General features: G+C 44.1%; 2 long non-coding RNA genes across 2 annotated transcripts in view; one reads left to right on the forward strand and one right to left on the reverse strand.

The window, feature by feature from the left end:
• The window catches only part of LOC137416573 (uncharacterized), a 471,916-nt gene extending 460,543 nt beyond the window's left edge, over positions 1-11,373 (reverse strand). The window contains exon 1 of the long non-coding RNA XR_010982304.2: positions 11,156-11,373. This is a non-coding gene — a long non-coding RNA (uncharacterized LOC137416573). The remainder of the gene's footprint in view (positions 1-11,155) is intronic.
• Positions 11,374-11,444: 71 nt separating this feature from the next.
• Positions 11,445-17,323, forward strand: LOC144889574 (uncharacterized). Its single transcript, XR_013621883.1, has 2 exons — positions 11,445-11,541; positions 16,008-17,323. It is a non-coding gene; the product is annotated as an uncharacterized LOC144889574 (long non-coding RNA).
• Positions 17,324-23,369: the final 6,046 nt, after the last annotated feature.

Consider the following 23,369-nt stretch of genomic DNA (forward strand, 5'->3'; position numbering starts at 1 on the left):
AATGCAATGGTGGAGGATGATAACACCAAGGCCAAAGCAGGCAGGCAGGATGACCTCCTTAAAGCTCTCCTTCTTAGGAAGACCAATCTCTTCAGAATACCAGTTCTCACCAAAATCGTGATCTCCTCTCCTCAGGCTCGCGGTACAGTTAATTCTCCTCAGGCTCGCTGTACAGTTAATTCTCCTCAGGCTCGCGGCACAGTTAATTCTCCTCAGGCTCGCTGTACAGTTAATTCTCCTTAGGCTCGCGGTACAGTTAATTATCCTCAGGCTCGCGGTACAGTTAATTATCCTTAGGCTCGTGGTACAGTTAATTCTCCTCAGGCTCGCTGTACAGTTAATTCTCCTCAGGCTCGCGGTACAAGTAATTCTCCTCAGGCTCGCGGTACAGTCAATAACCTTCAGCGGCTTGAAATACCAGAGCAAATTTACCTATTCTTGGTGAAAGACACCACGGGATCTTTGACGTCCACCAATGACCAGTGCTGGTGTTCGAGTCCTCGAGTTTGCGTCCTTCTGATCGATGTTGCAGACACTGATGATCACCATTACACAATGATCATTACACAATGATGATCACCATTAATGAAAGACGAACATTGATAACAAATTGGGTTTATTGTGATTTTCAAGTTAGCAATCCGATTAAGAACGATGGAGGAGGGATGGAATGAATGTGAATTTAGAGCATGCGGTGATTTAGAGTTATAAGGGATTTAATTAATTTTTTTGAAGTGGAATGAGTTGGAGAGGAAATTGGAAAAAGCCTTTCAAATATGAAGAAAAACAGCGTGTTGTAATTAATATACCACTGAATAAAACACTGAAGGGGAAAGTTTAAACATATTTAAATAATATTTAAACAGAACCGTGAACAATCTTAAATGCACAAAATTCCAATGGGGGGAGGGCCAAGAGGGACCCACCACGAGTCACGTGAACAGGGCAAAAGGTGGATGGCAAGGAGATAATGGGGGCGGGGCGAACAGCACACCTGGACAGAAGTACAGGATGAGACAACAGCACACGTGGAGAAAGGAAAATATATGTATGTATAATGATGTAAAGATATGTATAATGATGTAAAGGTGAACTGATTAGATGTTGGGGCCAAGAGGTCAAAGGTCAAAGTCTGTAATAAGTCTATAACTTGAGAATGGCGAAAAGGATCGAATTCAAACTTGGTGCAGATGTGTATAATGATGTAAAGGTTAACTGATTAGATGTTGGGGTCAGGAGGTCAAAGGTCAAAGTCTGTAATAAGTCTACAACTTGAGAATGGCTAAAAGGATATAATTCAAACTTGGTGCAGATGTGTATAATGATGTAAAGGTTAACTGATTAGATGTTGGGTTCAAGAGGTCAAAGTCTGTAATAATTTTTTAACTTGAGAACGGCTGAAAGGATCTAATTCAAACTTGGTGCAGATATGTATTATAATGATGTAAAGATTAACTGATTAGATTTTGGGCTCCCAAGGTCAAAGGTCTTGTCAGGTAAAAATGCGATAACTTATGAACAGCTGAAGGGATTTAAATTAGAACTTCGTGCAGGTATGTGTCATGATGTAAATATGAACTAATTAAAATTTGGGATCAAGAGGTCAAAGGTCAGAGATCATGTCAGGTAAAAATGTGATAACTTGAGAACAGCTGAATGGATTTAAAGCAAACGAGGTACAAGTATTATAATGATGTAATAATGTGGGTGGAGGCAGATCTGTCGACGTCATGATGTCGAAGAGTGTAGTTCTGTTTCAGACATAAATTGATGATTTTAGATCTTTGACCTTGAGTTGACATTTGACCTTTTAATCTCAAAAAATAGTTCATTCCCCAATTCGGTGATTCAATTTGCGAATGCTGTTCAACTTTCACGGCAATTGGATGAAAAATGACTTTTAAAATCAGACCTCAAGATAACCTTTGACCTAAAAATCAAAAGGCTTCTCAGTTGTGATGACCTCCGAATTGTAACTTGTGGGCAATTGACATACAAACAGACAAACAAGAAACTTGTTGAACATAGTACGAAGCTTGCGAAATCCCGAAAATAAGTTTTTGACCTTTTGGCCGATGTTGACGTCAAAAATAGTTGCGGCCTGAATTCATTGTTTTGATCTGCCAATGCTCTTTATATTTCAAGTGAATTGGATGAAAATTGAGGATTTTTAGAAATCTGCCAAAATTGTTGACATTTGGCCTTTGCTGACCTTTTGAACTCAAAATCAACAGTTTTGTTTTTCCTTATGGCCAACTCGATGATTTGGTGAGGTTTCGTAAAGATCGGTGTTTTGTGCCCAGGGCCCCAAAAAATGTTAATCTGCCCCTGTGAATGGCCCACTGACTGACTGACTCATTCACATAATCAATCAACCACTCACCCACTCACTGACTGACTGACTCATTCACATAATCAATCAATCACTCACCTACTCACTGACTCATTCACATAATCAATCAATCACTCACCCACTCACTGACCGACTGACTCATTCACATAATCAATCAACCACTCACCCACTCACTGACTGACTGACACATTCACATAATCAATCAATCACTCACTGATCCACTCACTCACTCACTGACCTACTCACGCACTCACTGACCCACTCACTCACTGTCCCACTCACTCACTCAATGACTTACTCTTGCTCACTCACTGACTGACTTTTACTCACTCACCGACTCAATGACTGACTCACTTACCGACTCAATGACTGACTCACTCACGAACTGACTCACTCACTGACTGACTCACTCAATGACTGACTCACTCACAGACTGTCTCACTTACACCCACTCACTCACTGACTCACTCAACTGACTAACTCACACACTCACTGAAACACTCACATATACACTCACTCATTGACTGACTCAATCACTCACTGACTGACTCACTCAACTCAATCACTGTGACTCACTCATACAATTCACTCACTGTGTGTCTCGAAGTCAAAGACTCGCTCACTGACTGACTCACACCCAATGACTCACTCACTGACACTCTCTGACTGTCTCACTTGCACCCACTCACTTAATGACACTCAACTCACCGACTCACACTCACCGACTCACACTCACCGACTCACACTCACTGACTCACTCACTGACAGTGACAGACAGACAGACAGACGGACAGACACACACACACACACACACACACACACACACACACACACACACACACACACACACACACACACACACACTGCTCGATCGATACGTTTGCCGGACGAAAGTCCAGGTGAGTGAAAAACGAGTTTGTTATCTGGTAAAAAGTCAGACAAGTTTTAGGAATCCATTTTAGCAGAACACGAATGTAAGTACACGTGGGCATCGTGGGGAGTGACACATTTATTTTATATCAATTAATTATAAAAAACGGGGAATATCAATTAATTATCTCATCATTTCTACCTCAAATTAAGTGCGACGTCACATAATGTCGGATATGATTTGACATTGATGATTCAGCAGGGATTCACTGGATTCGATGAAACCTGTTAGAATCCAAATATACAATGTATTATGCAAATGTACAATGTACAATGCAAGTATACTTGACGCATGTACACACGTCCCGGTATGTTGTTGCGGGTGTCAACTTGTTGGACCATACAACATACACCGCCCAGTGGCCCAAGTGGGTGATTATCACAGAACTCAAATAGACGTAGAAGACCTATGCCCGTTCACGACACACACACAGCGGTGGCCCCGCTCGCGCGCTCACGCCGCCATTTTAGTTAGCGCAAGAACTGAATAGGCGAACGTGTGCGCTAGCTAGGCCTAGTGGAAGTGGATGAGTGGACGTGAATTTTTATATTGGACGGTGTTGTGTTGCTTTTAAACACTATTTTATGAATTCTATTCATAATTTAAATCTCTGTCGAAGCATTTTCCTGGAATCTTGACATAGTTTATCCGAATTCCCCGGTAGTTTTCCATTTCATCTCTAGCTGCTAATCTCTCACTCCTTACTATTTGCTGGTTCTTGTACCCCCTCTCCCTCTCTTTCTCTTTCTGCCTATTGCTCCTTTCTCATGTACTTTTTACCACTCTCTCCCTCCTTCTCTTTCCTGCTCCTCTCTTCCTCTATTATTTTCCAGTTCTCAACATAATTGTCTCTCCAGCTCTAAAAACAAACACACAATCCCCCCCCCCCCCCCTCTCTCTCTCTCTCTCCCCCTTTCCACTCCCTTCTCATGCCAATTCTCAGTATGATAGTTTCTCCATCACAGAACTTGACTTTTTCTGTATAAAAGCTCACTGGTGTTTGAACAAGATTAATTTTGATAATTGTTTTCTTACAAATGGTCCACTCAACTTCTCATTCTTCAATCGGGCAAGATGATGCATTCGGATCTTGACGTACGATGAAGCAATACGCTTTATGAGAATGTACACATGATTCTTATCTGCCTCGCAATCAAACATATGATCGGACAGGGAACCAAAAATGGTGTGGCAATTCACTTCGGCAAGAACAGCAGATGAAATGGCCTGAGTAAGACGAGACGCTTGAGGGAGTTCACCGCCAGTCACACTTAGCATCCTCTGGAAACACCTCTCTGTTGTTTTACAGACTTTCACCACGTCTGGAGAAGGCCTCACTAGACCACCTCTGTTCTTCTTTTCCAGCAAGCTGCCGACCATCACTTCTCCAGTGGTTAACGAAGCAATACACTCTTCGCAAGAGAGATGTTTTTCAGTCATCTTCACAACATATCCAGCAACATAACCTATCACGGAGTTCTTGTACTCTAAAAGTGTAGAAACATTCGGCACATCCGCATAAACATGATCTGTCATTGCTGGGCTCCTCAAAGTCAAGTCATACTTCCTCATCAGAAGCATGTCATCATCATTGTTAACATCAGCAGCTGTTGTTATTGCACTGGAAACATTAAGTATGCTTGTCTTGTCTTGTGCTCGGCAGTTTCCAATGACGCCTTCAATTTCATGCCGGACGAGCATCTTCCTGTACGATGTTGAGAATTCTCTGGCGGTTGGATTGTTATTCCTCCCTAAGGATGACCGCATAGCACAGAAGAAAAGTTCAAGATGATCCTGACTCATCTTGTAGGTGAGCAGATATTTGAGTCTGGGTTGATCCGCTGCAACTAGCTTCTCATACATGTTCTGGACACTCCTGATGCCAGCTAAAAACCCAATGATCGGGGTTTTCCGTGGAGTGGAAAGCATTTTCCTGCCGCCTGCATCTGTTAGGTTGGCAATGTAATCATATGCATCGGACAAGAACGGTTGCCAAAGATGGTGATTGGACTGCCTAAGTGGTCCTTTAAAACCACGAGCTATTGGGTTGCGGGAGTTCAAGACATCAAACAAAATGTCTATTCTGCGTATGAATTTCACTGTAGCTTCACATCCCTTAAATTGTGGAAGGCCTTGATCTCTTAAGAACTCGATGGCATCTGCAACACTCGTACTTAGTAAACAAGGATGTATCAATTGAATGCAGATTTATTAGCAACAACGATGAACAATCAATCTGCAAGACAAAGAAAGCGATGGTAGATATTAGAATAAGATAATAGATACAGAATATGCAAATAACAATGCGCAGTATTACACAAGATGAGAACGCAATAGAGAACAGCACCATACAAGAGTTGTCTATCTCCCTTTCCCAAAAACGTTCAATTGTGACACAGAATGGAACGAAACTGGAGACCGAGAAAAAGGATCACATGAGTTTATAATTGATATTCTACTGAATTGAATCGGGCTGGTGGTTTGATAATTCGCTTCGGGCGGCCCGTCACCACCCGATCAATCGTTGGAGTCCTCTGAGGGCAGTTCGTAATTTCCTGGTCCATTGTGGGAGTCTCCGGTGGGTGGTTCACTATCGCCCTGTCCGACGCCGGAGTCCCCTCCAGCTGGTCCATCATCACCCGAACCGTCAAGGGGGCAGAAATAGGCAGTGACCGTGGAGGTGTGGCGGTGGTCTGCACATGTGGTTGGTTAGCGACTCTCGCGGGTGGTGTCATCGCGGTGGTGGAGCGGAGTGTCTGTGAAGGTAAGCCCGGCGCAATGACATGTTGGGGTTCACCCTTCTGGGGAGTGGTAACAGGATTGAGACAGACTCTTGGAGCGGCGATGGGTTGGGTACCAGACATTAAGTATTTCGGTACGATTGGCATAACACTTGGCATAACGGTTGGCAGCATGCCACTTTTGCCAGTCGTAGTGGGAGTTGTCATGCTGAAAGGCGTAAAACGTCGCAGGAACTTACGATTCCGGAGAGTGATTCTTCCGGAGCCATCCACCTTGACAACGTATTGATCGAATTGTTTTACCTCAATCACGGTTCCGGTCCGGTCCCATTTTCGTGGTTCCAGGCCGGTCTGGTTCTGGATCCGGACATGGTCCCCGACGGCCAGTGGAGGTAGTTTTGTCGTGTGTTCAGAGAGTCTTTCGATCTCCCTGGCATGCCGAATGCGCAAAGCTTCCTCACGATTGTTGCGTGTTTCCCGCCAGGTGTCCGATGGCAAGTATCTGCCTGGGATGATGGGTATGAAGTCCTTGACTGGCCTCTTGAAGATGATCATGGCTGGAGACAACCTAGTGTCCTGATCCGGTGCATTCCGGTACTGGAGTATTGCACGTTGGAACCGATCAGTGTCTAGTTCACCATTGGAACCAGTGTTATCGGTGATCAATCTTTTCGATGTTTTGACTGCGATCTCGGCACGACAGTTGCTGTGTGGGAAGGCAGTGGATGACAACCGATGGTTAACGCCCCACCGACGCAAGAAGTCTTGGGTGTCATGTGCCGTGAATTCTGGCCCACAGTCAGATGCCAATTCGTCGGGGATACCATAAGTGGCGAAGTTCGACCGCAGACATTTCACTAGGCCTTGTGCCCCGCCAGTTGTTAGCTGAATGATTGGCCAATTAGAGTAACGATCAACGGTGACCAAATAACTCCGACCCTTGTGATGAAAGTAATCTGAACAAACGTACTGGAAAGGGTAGGCAGGTTCAGCTGAGGCTGTAGGTGGAGCGCTTGGTTGCGATGGGGCCATCCGATTGCAGTGTGAGCAGCGATCGCGCATCTCATGAATCTGGGGAGTGATTCCAGGCCAAAAGATCGAGCTGCTGGCCCGGGTGGTCATAGCCGTGACTCCTTGGTGAGCAGCATGAAGATTCTCAAGGACAAGCTTCCGTAGCTTCGGTGGGATGATAATCCTCCCCTTGTAGACCACTATGCCATCAATAGTGTAGAGGTGTTCACGGAAGGGAAAGTATTCCAAAATGGACACAGGGAAATCGTCCCGACTGGCAGGTAGACCCTGCTCAATAGAATTGAGTAACTGCAGCATCTGAGTGTCACTTGCTGTTTCGTCCCGAACATCGTCCCAAGTGACGGACCGCACAGAATCGAGTGTCTTGATGGCTGCCATAGAAATAGCCATTTCCATGCCAGTGTCGTCATCTGTGGTCCACAGCCCAGTCAAGGTGTGCTGTCTTAGTGTAGTCGATGTGGCCACATCCATAATGGAGGAAATGTCATCCACCAGTGGCAGTCGTTCCGATGGTCTGGCACCCGACGGATGTCGTGAAATCGCATCTGGTACGCAGTGTCGTTTTCCCGGGATGTGGATAATTCGGAAACGATATGCTAGGGTCCTTTCTTTCAAGTTGGCAAGCCGCGTGTTATGGATGTCCTCTAATCGTCTGTCACCAAGAAGCTTGATTAAGGGCTTGTGATCGACGGCAATAATCAGGTTCTTGCATCCCAACACAAAATACTTTACTTTTTCCAGGCTGTCGGCCACTGCTAGAGCTTCACCCTCTATCGGAGCATAGCGCGACTCCGCTGCATGGGTGAAGCGGCCTCCAGCAAGGGTGATTTTCCAGCCATCGGGGCAGCACTGTGGGGTTTCACCAGGGCATCTGCAGTGTTTTTGGAGGAGCCAGAAGCCAATCCCATCCTTCGACCAGTCAGTTGCGAGACATGTTGTCCGTTCCTTGTCAAAGATCCGGACCCCATTTGCGACTTCAGATATGATGAGTCGTTTTGATTCTTCGAATAGGGATTGTAGTGTTGCATCCCAGTAGAAGGGGGTGCATGGTTTTAGGAGGTCCCGAAAAGGTCGCATCCTCTCGGTCATGCTGAAGCAGTATGTTACCTGATTGACTAGCCCAAACCAGGAGCGAATGTCAGTAATTGTTTTTGGTGTGGGGAAGTCCTGTATCGCTTGGAGATACCTTTGGCATGGTCGTACACTGTCCATGGTGATCTCGAATCCAGCGAATTCGACCGTGTCCTGACCAAAATGGAATTTCGTCGGATTTTGCGTAATCCCATTACGGCCGCACAGGTCGAGCCAGTTGCATGCCTGAAAAAAGCTCTCTTCCAATGTGTCGCTCCACATGATGGTATCATCAATACATTTGGACTTGTTTTTGAAGTCCGATACAATTTCGTCAAATCGTCTGGAGTATCCATCACCTGAAGCGATGTAACCTTGGGGAGTGGTGCAGTAACGGTATCGGCCCCATGGTGTGATGAACGTTGTCAGATGGCGGTCACATTCTCTGATTGGAACGCTGTGATAGCCATTCCAGGCGTCTGTTACCGTCTTTTTGGTGTTATGTGGCACCGCCATTGCTTGATGGAAGGGTGACTGGGTGTGGTGGGTCTCACGTGTGCAGTGCGCATTCAGTGGTTGCAGATCAACTGTCCTCCGTGGGGTCCCATCCTTCTTTGGACAGACGACCATTCTGCTGCACCATGTCACTGGTTCACCAATTGGCACCGGTTCCAGAACCCCTAACCTGATGTCGCGATCGATACCAGCCTTGACTTCTGCCTGCCAGTGTAAGGGGACAGGCACTGGGGTGTGCACCGCTTTTGGTGTTGCCTCGGGGTCAACCATCAGTGTGAGAGGCGGACCTTCCATGTGGGGTAGTGGCTGGTGTTCGCAGACATTGAATGTGCTGCTTTTGTAGTACTCCAGTAGCCATTTCTCCAGCCTCTCTCGGTTCTCGTCAGTGGCCGGAAATGGGATAGATGTAGGCAGTGTAGGGGGAAGCGATCTTTCCGGGCAGTTACAATTTGCATCGATAACTGCTGCCACTGCAGCACCAACTGTGTTGGATTCGCCAATGGTTGGGAAGCTACTAGACACGAGGCCTAGATCGACGCATGCTTCACGACTGAGATACATGTTCCGTGTGTCAGGTGAGATGTAGCAGATTTGTCGGGTTTCAATAATGTCGCCATTGGCTGTGCGACCAGACAGGTGTAGGAGCATGGCGCCGATAATCCGGACCCTTCCACTGTTAACAGCATTCATCTTCAGGTTGACAGGTAACAGGTCTTCATTACGCAGCCCGAGTTTGTGGAAAATATTAAGTCCTGTGAGGCAGCTTTGACAGCCAGTGTCGGCCATGGCCTGGAGCCTGGCCGATTTTGGTCGGGATGACAGTGGCTGGCCGAAATGGTCATAAGATTCCTTATCGATCCGTGCTATGAGTTTTATGTACGGCTGTGGTTGAGACTTCTTCTTGGTCCAGCCAGAGAGGTGGTCAAATATATGGTGGTCGAGGTGTAGTGGAGTTGACAAGGTGGCCATGGCCCTTTTAATTTGCGGCTTCCAAATGGCCGTTTCTCGTTCCGTGACAGAGCAGAGGAGATCGTGGACCTGGCTGCTTTCTTCCACATCATGAGCATCCATTGATTTGTCCGTAGGTTTGTTGTCCGCCTTTTTCGTGCCTCCCCGGCAGACATGTGCAAAATGGCCGCGAGTGGCGCATTTACTGCATGTTTTCCCGTAGGCATTGCAGAATTGACGCCTTTGGTCGATGTTCGGCTGTTTGCCATGACCAGTTTTGCCGCAATAACTACAAATGGCCGCCTGCTTGTCGGTAGTGATCAGGGCTCTTTTGTTCTTCCAGTTTTTGTATTGGCTTGCGCCATGAGCGCCTTCACTATCGAGCAAGGCATTCTGGGAACGTTTCCCTGCTTCCTTGGCCTCGACGAAAATGAGAACTTCCTCCAAGCTCATGTTCTGATTTTGATCGCCGAGAATGTCCTGTTGTATATCTTGATCGGCGAGTCCCCGACATAGGACGTCGCGAACCATGTCCTTGGTGTAGTTGACATCAGTAGGGGGATTGCATGAGCATACAACAGAAAACTTGCAGATCTCAGCTTGACCAGCCAGACGGGCTGCGTAGGTACGAATTGGTTCTTCTCGGTCCTGTCGCATGTTGTGGAGGTTTACGCGAGACACCATGGTATTCTCCTCTCGGACAGCAAGGGACCGAATGGCTTGTAGTATAGCTGCCTCGTCCTTGATTTCAATGCGTGGGTTGCTGCGGTGGAGGTCACGTCGTAGGTTATCATCACAACATTCAAGGAGTTGAACGCGAACATCATTGCCGATTATCTGGGTCGCTGCCTTGTAACCATCCCATCTTCTGGTGAAATATTGCCAATCTTCGCTGGTACCGCCGGTTTGGATACGAGGACGGCTGACTTTGTCCGGTTTGGCTGGTGCAATGGACGTGTGAGTCATGGCGTGGATGGAGAGCTGGATAGCAGCAACGGCATTGTCAGTGCTGTCAGTAACGTAGACACAGCTCGGGAAGGGGCAGACTGCAGCAGGCATCTTCAGATGAGTTGATTGTTCATAAACAAGGATGTATCAATTGAATGCAGATTTATTAGCAACAACGATGAACAATCAATCTGCAAGACAAAGAAAGCGATGGTAGATATTAGAATAAGATAATAGATACAGAATATGCAAATAACAATGCGCAGTATTACACAAGATGAGAACGCAATAGAGAACAGCACCATACAAGAGTTGTCTACTTAGCGTCTGGGCCGCCAAGTTCACCTTCATTTTTTGTTTTTGCCACTCTATATGGGCATTTTTCAGTTTATTGCCCAAGCGTAGGCCTTCGTGTTCTTGCACATTATAGAGCTCTTTGATGTACTGCCACTTGATGGAGTTGCCTTCACTGTCCTTGATGACGCCATAGGAAGCTAGAGTGTTCCTCATTAGCTGGGACTACATAAACGAAAAACTACATCTGTGCATAACGTGAAAGTTTAACTAGAGTTTGGCGAGTAAACTCTTCATAATTAAGAAAAATAAATTACTTACCTGTGGAATGTTTTCCCAGAACCTTTCACAAGTCGATTTGTACAGTTTATTGCAGCACAAGAAGGCATATTGCTGATATTTGTTGAACATTCACACTGCTCATGTTAACAATAGACCTATCTGTACGCAGAAAGCGGAGGTGTCTTGCGCTAACTAAAATGGCTGCCGCGTTGCGGCGGAGGGGCCACACAGCGGCCTGCATAGTTCTTCTACGTCTATTTGAGTGCTGTGGTGATTATGGATTTCTTGGCAATACGGTGGGGATGTACTTCCGGCGTCATTTCCGGGCTGGACGTGGAACGTGACTTGCTTGAACAAACATCGGCTCTGTGTCCTTTTCCACAGGCGTCTGAAACAGAGATCGGGTCGGATCTTCTGAGGAAAACGTTTGTTCAGAGTTTCTCATTTTATTATCAACACTGAAAAAGATATTCTGCAAAACGATCATTTGAAGTGATTCTTTATAATATTAATAGAATACAGTGTAATAATAATAATAATAATAATAATAATAATAGGCCTCTTCTAGTTTGTCACATGGCACACACCATATAAAAGGGCCTTTTCTATTGTTTGCCACATGGCACACACCATATAAAGGGGCCTTTTCTATTGTTTGCCACATGGCACACACCATATAAAGGGGCCTTTTCTATTGTTTGCCACATGGCACACACCATATAAAAGGGCCTCTTTTATTGTTTGCCACATGGCACACACCATATAAAAGGGCCTTTTCTATTGTTTGCCACATGGCACAAACCATATAAAAGGGCCTCTTCTATTGTTCGCCACATGGCACACACCATATAAAGGGGCCTTTTCTATTGTTTGCCACATGGCACACACCACATAAAGGGGCCTTTTCTATTGTTTGCCACATGGCACACACCATATAAAAGGGCCTCTTCTATTGTTTGCCACATGGCACACACCACATAAAGGGGCCTTTTCTATTGTTTGCCACATGGCACACACCATATAAAAGGGCCTCTTCTATTGTTTGCCACATGGCACACACCATATAAAAGAGCCTTTTCTATTGTTTGCCACATGGCACACACCATATAAAAGGGCCTCTTCTATTGTTTGCCACATGGCACACACCATATAAAAGGGCCTTTTCTATTGTTTGCCACATGGCACACACCATATAAAGGGGCCTTTTCTATTGTTTGCCACATGGCACACACCATATAAAAGGGCCTCTTCTATTGTTTGCCACATGGCACACACCATATAAAAGGGCCTCTTCTATTGTTTGCCACATGGCACACACCATATAAAGGGGCCTTTTCTATTGTTTGCCACATGGCACACACCATATAAAAGGGTCTCTTCTATTGTTTGCCACATGGCACACACCATATAAAGGGGCCTTTTCTATTATTTGCCACATGGCACACACCATATAAAAGAGCCTTTTCTATTGTTTGCCACATGGCACACACCATATAAAAGGGCCTTTTCTATTGTTTGCCACATGGCACACACCATATAAAAGGGCCTTTTCTATTGTTTGCCACATGGCACACACCATATAAAAGGGCCTCTTCTATTGTTTGCCACATGGCACACACCATACAAAAAGGACCTCTTCTATTGTTTGCCACATGGCACACACCATACAAAAGGACCTCTTCTATTGTTTGCCACATGGCACACACCATATAAAAGGGCCTCTTCTATTGTTTGCCACATGGCACACACCATATAAAAGGGCCTCTTCTATTGTTTGCCACATGGCACACACCATATAAAGGGGCCTTTTCTATTGTTTCCCACATTGCACAAACCATATAAAAGGGCCTCTTCTATTGTTTGCCACATGGCACACACCATATAAAAGGGCCTTTTCTATTGTTTGCCACATGGCACACACCACATAAAGGGGTCTTTTCTATTATTTGCCACACGGCACACACCATATAAAGGGGCCTTTTCTATTGTTTGCCACATGGCACACACCATATAAAGGGGCCTTTTGTATAGTTTGCCACATGGCATACACCATATAAAGGGGCCTTTTGTATAGTTTGCCACATGGCATACACCATATAAAGGGGCCTTTTCTATAGTTTGCCACATGGCACATACAATATAAAGGCGCCTTTTGTATAGTTTGCCACATGGCACATGCCATATAAAGGGGCCTTTCCTAAAGTTTGCCACATACCATATAAAGTGGCCTTTGCTCTCGTTTGCCACATACCATATTAAGAGGCCTTTTCTATCATTTGCCACATGGCACATACCACACAGAAGGGCCTTTTCTGTGCACCTGGCATTTTTCCTAAGAATGCCCCTTGTGATCATACAGTGGGTTCCTTTCGCTTGTGGTGCCAGCATCTTCACTTTTTCTTGGAATCCGGATTTGGAACCAAGCATGGCAGGAGCACCGTCAGTACAGACATCGCATACATTCTCCCACTGAATTCCCCCCGCATCGAACAACAACTTCATTTTTTCCATGATGTCATTAGCTTTTGTCGTTGTTCCCAGGGCACTGCAGAACAAGAATTCTTTCTTGATATCATCTCCCTTGACATAGCGAACGAATGCCAGTAGCTGGGAGCAGGAAATAACATCGGTCAATTCATCAAGTTGAAAAGAATACAAGTCGAAAGGCGCCGCCTTAATCTCATTGATGATCTGTTGTTTCACATTTTCCGACATGTCACGGATACGACGCTGCACTGTGTTATTCGATAAAGACACTTGTTCAACTTTGCGAGCCTCTGCCTTCCCGAGAACCCGTTCGACAATGAGGAGGGTACAAGGCTTGATGAGTGTCTGCCCAATCGAGTGGGGTTTTTTCTTCTTTGCAATTTCAAGAGAAACTTCAGAAGAAGCCTGGACAGTTGCAACATTTTGTTGTTGAAAAGCTCCTCCCTCATCCAAATTCTGTCACTTTAAATTTCTTTCATGCCGCTTGAAAAATTCTGGATCCTGCTTTGCATGTTGTGCGTGATTCGTCTCGAGGTGCAACTTCAACTTGGATGGCTTCATGGGTTCAGTAATCAAAACCTTGTGACACAGCACACATTGTGGTTTCTCTTGGCCAGACACGGTAATGAACGTGAATCCAAGCTTTATGTATTCGTCAAGATACTTTCTTTTTTTTCCTCCCAGAAGCCACAACGTCAAATCTGCAATCGGAAAAAAACATAACAATATCAAAGTCAAAACAATGTCAAAAAAAACCAAAAACAATATTGAATTTTTAGTATGGTTCAAATTACGCCATGGCCTCCGGAGAAATACACCATGCCCCCCCCCCCCTCCCAGGGGGCCATGGGCCCCAGGTTGGGAACCACGGTGTTAGAATGATAAGGTGGTGCAATAGCCGGTGGATAAATGGTGGTAAACCTTGAATTTCTTAAACCAGTGAGGTACCTGTGCTAAGCACGGGTGGGCGGCCATAAGCAAACGGACAATGCAGAAACGGCGAATGCTAAAGCGTGAAACCATTAAATTCCACATTCCTGTCGCACCTTCAGTCGCACGTCAGACATGGACAGCAAGTTCGTGAAGGACTTCCATGAAAAACGTGCCCATCTCCAAACAAATAGGTACGTTCACATGTAGAAACATCGATCGTGGGTCTGTGGCGAATCTGTATATGGCGATCCGCGAATTTCACGTTTAGAACGTAAAAATGTCACTGCATTTCGTCATTCACTTGAACTCGATATCTCTTTTTTTCATTCCGAACAGCATAACTCCAATCACAAATTAAATAGCATTAATAAGAAAAATAAACTTTCAACAACATTTGTGACAAACTAATATTTAAATCCTGATGTGAAGTTCCATACGGTTGGGTGAGCACAATTACGAATTCAAAATCGTACCTGTATTCACTCAATTCCAATCATGCCTTTCGCCACGGGAGGCTTATCCTTTAACAAAACGATTAACACGATTAACGTTTAACGATTTAACATGACAAATGAATGACTGTTGTATTGGGATGTTGTCAAACCCGTGCATTGCCATCATCTGTCCACTTCCGGATTCGCTGCAGGTTCGTAATTCTCATCAAAATCTAAACGGTATTTGTAGAATTTCAACAAAAGCCACATCACTGTTCATATCGGTAAATATTATTCCATCATGTTTGGAAAATTAGAAAACTTTGAAAAATTGGAAAAACAATACAGCCTATTTTACTCCAAGGGGTCCCAGGATTAACCACCCAAAATATCGTTCCGATCGGCTCCGCCATTTTTGCGGTACCTTCGAATGGACAGACGGATATTTGATGAATTATCGTAAGATTTACACGTTTAAACCTTCATTTAAATTGAATTATATACTTGAATATTGTGTAACACAAATCGCCTTCACAATACTTTCAAGAACCATGATATGTACATGTATGTACATATATATGAATATTGCTTTTTTCTCTTTTTTAAATTTAAATAATTAACATAAAGGTAGTTCTCCATTTGTATTTGATGCGCTTGGGAAATCCCTGGCCGTGCCACATCATCTCATCCACATTCATCCCCTCATTCCCCCAATGAAATTGCATCGTTTTTGCGGATAAAATTGGTCTGGTGTTGATGTGGCGCAGCATAATGGGCCGAATTGTCTACTAGTTTGCCCTGGGATTATTTTTGTCTTGGTATATAAAAACTCAAATTCGTGAGATGCTGATTGATAAGGAAACTTACAAAATGGGGCACAGCGGGTGAACAAACTGGATGCATATGCCCGGATTTATTGGATAATAATTGATTGGATTGTCAATGGAAATAACTCACAAAAATTCCAAACGTAGTCAGGAAAATAGCATGTATAACTTTTCTGTGTTTAACACAGGTGTTGATTGTATCCCTGGCAGGTCATCGGTGAAATGGAGAGCTTCTTGATGTGGCTCAAGTCTCAAGGCCTGAGAGCAGAAACAGCCCAAGCAGTGATCGATACGCTTGGAATTGAGAATCAGAAGGTTATTCGAGCTTGTACTGAGTCAGATCCATTGCGGACCGAACTCCTCTCTCTCGCCAAAGAGAAATTTCAATTTGCGATGTATGCTGACTTCTGTAAATTTATGAATTCTTTTTCGAAGCCGCAACATGTCCAGATTGCAGGTTCTTCGCTTTTGGGAAGCATTTTCATCAACTTGGAGAATGTTATTCGGGAACTTTCCAGTTTCTGTGAAAAGATATTGGGATTCCAAAATGTGCAGCTGGACAACGTTTCTGGTTTCTCTGGAATCGGTTTCAATTATGTCTGCAGCCTTCGCTCTCAGGATGATGGTTTAAGACCCACGTCTGGTGTGTGATATATTTATGTATATATATTTTTATACACAACATCACATGTCAACACATATCTTGATCTTCTGCCATTTTTTTTTTGTATTTTTGAAACTTGTATAATCTCTTTTGGTGCAGCGTTGTCTTGTCTAATAGGAATGGATTTTTGATGTGGGCACAAGGTAAATTTTAGCTCACCTGGAACATTTTTCCCGGGAGCTTATGGGATGTTGAGGGGTCAGTTTGTCCGTGAACACTTGCAACTTCTTCTCTGAAACTGCTAATGGGATTGTGACCAAACTTGGCTAAGATTACATTTTGTGTGTTGAAACTCGAGTTTTCTCATGGCATAAAAAAAATCGAGCTCTCAGAGGGTCTACCAGGGTCAAAGTGGGTCCAGGTTTGACCCCCCCCCCCCCCATCCACCCACATTAGAACGACACAAACAATTTCGATGAAACTTGACCACAACCTTCATCACCCGTGATGTCCCAAAGTTTGCTCGCAGCATTTGAAAAATTGGGGTCTATTGCCTCTGTTTTTTTTTCTTTTTTGGGAATTACGTTAAATTCCTCGGTGTTCCATGTTAAATGGTGCATTTATGTTATTTGCATGCAGGAAGTAGTTTGTTACCTCTCTTTAGCCATGGGAGGCTTATCCTTGTTATCCCATGCTTTTTGAAAAATATGAAGACGCTTCATCGAAGTCATTTTGTAATCAGCACTGTCGGTCCGTCCGTCTGTCAATCATGTTGTCTCCTCCTGAACGGTAGTGTAAAAAATCACAAACTTGGGTGTTATGATCATCAAATGGCAAAAACGTGCAAGATTCATATCATTTTGACCCCACCCCCTGGGTACATTACCAACAAGAAAGAGCAATCAGAGATTGCATACCCTCACCAGGATGTATTTTCAGTGGTTTTTTAGGCTGTGGTAAAACAAATATGGCGGCCAAACCACGTGACCGATGAAATCATTTTTTTTTCTCCACTAATTTATTCCGAGATTATGCTCGACATTTCATCTTGATCGGATGAAGTTTTGTACTTTTCGAATTATGACGTCATAATGGAGGCACCTATGACATCATTAACATATTTGATTCCCCATGGAGAGTTCTTCACAATGAGCCATGTCTCAATTTTTTCTGTTGAGCCCTTTCGGAGATATAGAGGTGCAAAGTTGTTTGTTTTTTTTCCATGAAGGCGGCCGAACCACGTGACATATGACGTCATGATTACCATAGAAATATTCTACAGGTGGAGTGACACCTATGGTGAAAATTTCCTGTCAATCGGACCAATGGTTGCACAGAAAATCATATTTATTCTGTGCGGACAAACAGACAAACAGACGGACAGACGGACAAACAAACGGACTCAAATGCAATACCCTCTCTTCAGGCGAGGGTAAAAATAGTATACCAATACCAAAAGGTAGAAAAGCAAAAAATGTCATAAGAGGCGCATTAAAAAAAAAATTTTTAAATGTAAACTTGTATATGCAATCAGCATTGAGGACACATGAAATGTATAACCTTTTTCGTTGACTCCCGGATCATGCCCCAGAATTTAGCATCACAGGTCAAAATGGAAAGGAAACCCTCAAAATTTGATATTGGGTCATTCCTGGTGGAACTTGTTGCCATCTTTCAACTTTGTTTTGGGTATGAAGCGTGGGGATTTGCGATGGCGTGCCATGTTTTTCTTGGACTTTTAGTTCTCTTGAACAGGCCCGCTGCACACGGAGACAGCTGATCAATCTCTTATCCTTGTTTAAACAGTGAAATTCATCACATAATTTCCTTGTTATCTTTATATCTTTATATGTTATCTTTATATTCTTTATATCTTTAAAATATTTGGTTGAACAATGAGAACGTTAAAAAAAAGAAAATTTTCATTTGAAAACAAACTCCAACCCACTAGTCGATAAAATGAACACAATGTGGAAATTGCTTTTTTCGAACAATAATTTGGTCTTTCTTCTAAAGAAAAGAATTATTTAATTCGGAAATGTTTATTTAAACCTAAATCAAGATTTGAGATGTAATTAACTAAATTTCAATAACTGCAGTTTGGACATCGACCATCTATGTGCAGTATTGGGTAAAACCTCTCATCTTCTCTTATCCACCACCTATTATCTTCTCTTATCCACCACGTCTTATCTTCTCTTATCCACCACGTCTTATCTTCTCTTATCCACCACGTCTTATCTTCTCTTATCCACCACGTCTTATCTTCTCTTATCCACCATCTCTCATCTTCTCTTATCCACCGTCTCTTGTCTTCTCTTATTCACCACGTCTTATCTTCTCTTATCCACCATCTCTCATCTTCTCTTATCCACCGTCTCTTGTCTTCTCTTATCCACCACGTCTTATCTTCTCTTATCCACAACGTCTTATCTTCTCTTATCCACCATCTCTCATCTTCTCTTATCCACCATCTCTTATCTTCTCTTATCCACCATCTCTTATCTTCTCTTATCCACCACGTCTTATCTTCTCTTATCCACCATCTCTCATCTTCTCTTATCCACCATCTCTTATCTTCTCTTATCCACCACGTCTTATCTTCTCTTATCCACCATCTCTCATCTTCTTTTGTCCACCATCTCTTATCTTCTCTTATCCACCACGTGTTATCTTCTCTTATCCACCATCTCTCATCTTCTCTTATCCACCATTCTCATCTTCTCTTATCCACCATCTCTCATCTTCTTTTGTCCACCATCTCTTATCTTCTCTTATCCACCACGTCTTATCTTCTCTTATCCACTACGTCTTATCTTCTCTTATCCACCACCTATTATCTTCTCTTATCCACCACCTATTATCTTCTCTTATCCACCACCTATTATCTTCTGTTATCCACCACCTCTTATCTTCTCTTATCCACCACCTATTATCTTCTCTTAGCCACCACCTATTATCTTCTCTTATCCACCACCTATTATCTTCTCTTATCCACCACCTATTATCTTCTCTTATCCACCACCTATTATCTTCTCTTATCCACCACCGATTATCTTCTCTTATCCACCACCTATTATCTTCTCTTATCCTCCACCTATTATCTTCTCTTATCCACCACCTATTATCTTCTCTTATCCACCACCTATTATCTTCTGTTATCCACCACCTATTATCTTCTCTTATCCACCACCTATTATCTTCTCTTATCCACCATCCCTTATCTTCTCTTTTCCACCATCTCTTATCTTATCTTTTCCACCATCTCTTCTCTTCTCTCATCCAAAACCTTGATCTTTTCTACCCCCATTAATACAACCCAAATCCACCATTTTTCAAATTCCGTTTTTCTTTCCTTAAAGTCCGAGTAATGTCTATGTGTTTTATACCGTTTCCCACTCCCCCTCCCACTTCCCATCCCCCACCACACCCATTTCCCTTCTGCAGATCTACCACTGTCCCTGTTCTCTACTGTTGTTGTGTTTCCCTATCTCTCCCCCTCTTGCCTCTCACTCCCTTTATTGCATGTTTTATGTGTTTTCTGTTTGTCTTTGTGTTTTATGTATTGCTCTTGCGCGACCCTCGACTTTGAATCCCCCCCCCCCCAAAAAGTGGACTTGTGTGCAGGTGAAGCTGATCTGGAAGAGGGAACTACTTTCGAAATGGATATTCCTCAAAAACCTTTGGAACTCATATACAGTATTCCGATTATGGAGTAAAACGATGCATCCACACAATAATACAGCATCACTTCCCTGCATAACGCCCACCAACTAATGGCAGCAAATGAGACACCAGTTTGATGAACATCCAAGGCACGGCACACACATAGATGGATTACCCTCTTTAATTCCACCACCCCAAAACCTCTTTCCTCCCTCTTCCAATCCCCCAATCACCTTCCCATTTTCCCATTCCTACATATGCATATTTCATCTTTTAAATTTGCCTCTGAGTGTCCCAAACTCATCAACATGGTAATTCGTTCGGCCAGGTGGGCAGAGATTCAGAAGCGAAGTTCGGCTCCTTAGTTTGAATGTGTGAAATAATGCGGTTGGAGGGGTGGGGGGGAGTGAGAGGGGTTGAGGTGGTGGAGATGATGCAGAGAAGGAGGTTGGAGGTGTGTGTGTGTGTGCAAAAGACCAGATAGGGGACAGGGCCAGGAGGTTCGTAGGAGGATACATGCTGTTGCACCCGAGTGGGGATGAATGGAATGGCGTAGGAATAAAAGTTTCGGGAGACATCAGCAAGCAGGTGGTCAGAGTGGGACGATGGGAGGGATGGATAGTTATGGCATGGGTGGTGGTTTCGAGGCAAATGGTGTGTTTTGTTGGTTATGTGGACCACAACCGAAGAGTACAAGGAGAGGGTGAGGGCCAGGTATGAGCAACGTAGCAAAGAAGCGGAAGGTTTGGAGAAGGAGTGGAAGTATGGAGGGGCACGTAAGGGAATTGCAGAAGTGTTGCGTGGAAGGACGTCAGGAGAGGGTGCATTGTCGAGGGATTGAAACCAGGTATGGTGGACAGAGGAAGTAGTGAAGGCAGTTTTTTTGTTTGTTTGTTTTTTGTATACAAGATCGAGGCTCGTGTAAGAGCTAACATACATCACAAAAAGACAAACTGACACATAAAACATTTGATAAAAGGAGCAGGAGTCAAGATGGGAAGAGAGAGGGAAGCACACAAGTACAACATTTGAGAGCAGGGATATCGGGTTTGGAAGTTGGTGAAAAGAAGGAGATTTGGAAGAGGATATTGAAGATCAATGATAGAGGGAGATAGCCTGATGCGGGGTGCTACACCTGTATGGGCAGAAGAAGAAAGCAGCAAGAAAATATGTGGTTAAGGCGAGGAATGATATGAAAGAGGAAGTGTGCAACAAGTTCGAAGATGATGGTGGGAGGAAGATTATCCATAAATTGGCTCGTGACAGGAATGAGGATAGGAAAGACATGAAGGGAGGGGCGAAGATGAAGGATAGTAGTGGAAGGCCAGTGACAGAGAGGGGTGCACGATTGAAGGTGTGTGAAGGATATTTCCAAGCTGTTGAATCAGGAAGGAAGCAACAGTGAGTTGGAACTACAGAGTTATGTGGAGGGAAAAGCAGAGATCACGGAAGAGGAAGTGCGGACGGCATTGAAGAAGAGGAAAAAGGGAAGAAGCTCGGCGTTGATGAGGCATGTACACAAATTATAATTGCAGCTGGAGAAGTTGGAGTCAGGTGAACAAAGAGGTTGTTGAATGTACATATGAGAGATGGGTCAATTCCAGAGGAGTGAAGGATAGGGTTAATTGTTCCGATATGAAAGGGGATGGGGAGTCTTCAAGATCTGGGGAAGTACAGGGGAATTACACTTCTTAGTCATATTATGAAGGTGCTGGAGAGGATTCTGGATGAGAGTATGAGGAAGAGTGTGGAGAAGCAGATCTGAGAAGGGCAGCAGGTGTTCAGAAAGGGAATGACAGAACGGATGTTCATGCTGAGATCTGGTGGAGAGGAGGTTGGTGATGCAAGGTGAAATGGCATTGGGACTTGTGGATCTGGAGAAGGCCTATTGCACTGTCTCGAGAGAGAGATGGTGATGGCGACACTGAAATGGATGGGAGTCACAGAAGCAGAAGTTAGGTTGGTGAAGGGCGGGATTGGGAGTGGTGTGCAAGGGAACAAAGGCAAGAATTTTGGTTGGTCCTTGGATGTTGGAGTTCAATGTGAACATCAATTTGAGGCAGAGACGTCCTCTCTGTCCACTCCTGTTCATCATGATGATGGAGCTGGTAAGCAGGAAGGTAAGCATGAAAGATATTATGGGGAGAATATTGTGTGAGGATGATCTGACTGTTGTGGTGGAGAGTGGGCAGGCAATGCAGGAAGTCCTGGGGGAGTGAAAGGAGGCATTTTTGAAACATGGGCAGAAAATGAGCATGGAGAAGACGGAGGTGATGTGGGTTGGGCAGAAGAGAAAATAAATGAATATCAGGTTGGATGGGAAGGAGATCAGAGAAGGAAATAGGTTTGAGTATCTGGGGGGGGGGGAAGTGACTGGAGATGGTAAGTCAGAGGCAGAGGTGTGGAAGAGGATGCAAAGAGTAATGGCAGACAAAAAAAATTAAATGAGATTGAAGGGAAGGTTCTGATATTGTGTGGACTGCCTTTTGGGTCTGAAGATGGTGGCACTGACAGAGAGAGACAACAACAGAAGCTGCAGATTTGCATGAACAACTGAGTGAAGAGGATTGCTGGAGTGAAGAGGGTGGATAAAAGGAGAATGGATGAACTGAGGGAGGAGATTGGTGTGTAGATGAGCTTAACGGGGACATTGGTGAAATGTCGGCTGAAATGGGCTCGACATTTGGTGTGGATGGGGGAAGAAAGAATGGCAAAGAAAGTGGGTTGAGGAAATAAGGTAGGAGGAAGAGAGGTAGACTGTGGTTCAGGTGGGAGGATTGTGTGAAGAAAGATCTCAGTAAAGTGAGGGTGCAGAGAGTTGGTTGAAGACGGAGTGGAATGGAGTGGAGGAGTATCATGGTCAAAGCAGGGCAGGCGCTTGGTACCGTTGGACCCCACCCCTTACAAAGGGAAGAGGAGGACAACAACAACAACTCCCCGCATTTTGTGAGCATGTTCAAAAGTTCCCGTACCTTTTTATGTACCGATATGCAGGTATTATGTACTTGGGTTGTCTGTCCATTTGTCCAGCGCAATAACTTGTGAAACGTTGAAGGGATTTATTTTTTTTACCGAACTTGGGACAGGTATGAAATATGATAACAAAAATAGTAGTCATATGTGGTTACAAAATAATATAGTATCAAAATAATTATCGCCAAATAAGTAAAAACAAAAAAGGCGTCAGTTGATGGTAAAAAAACAATTTAACTTTTTTTTCTGCCCCGCAGACAAGGTCGGAGACTATCAGAAAAAAAGAGAAAAAGAACAGCCAGAAAAAAGTTTAATTGCTTTTTACCATC

Source organism: Myxine glutinosa, chromosome 1, assembly GCF_964187855.1.
Source record: "Myxine glutinosa chromosome 1, kmMyxGlut1.1, whole genome shotgun sequence".
NCBI classification, from domain to species: domain Eukaryota; kingdom Metazoa; phylum Chordata; class Myxini; order Myxiniformes; family Myxinidae; genus Myxine; species Myxine glutinosa.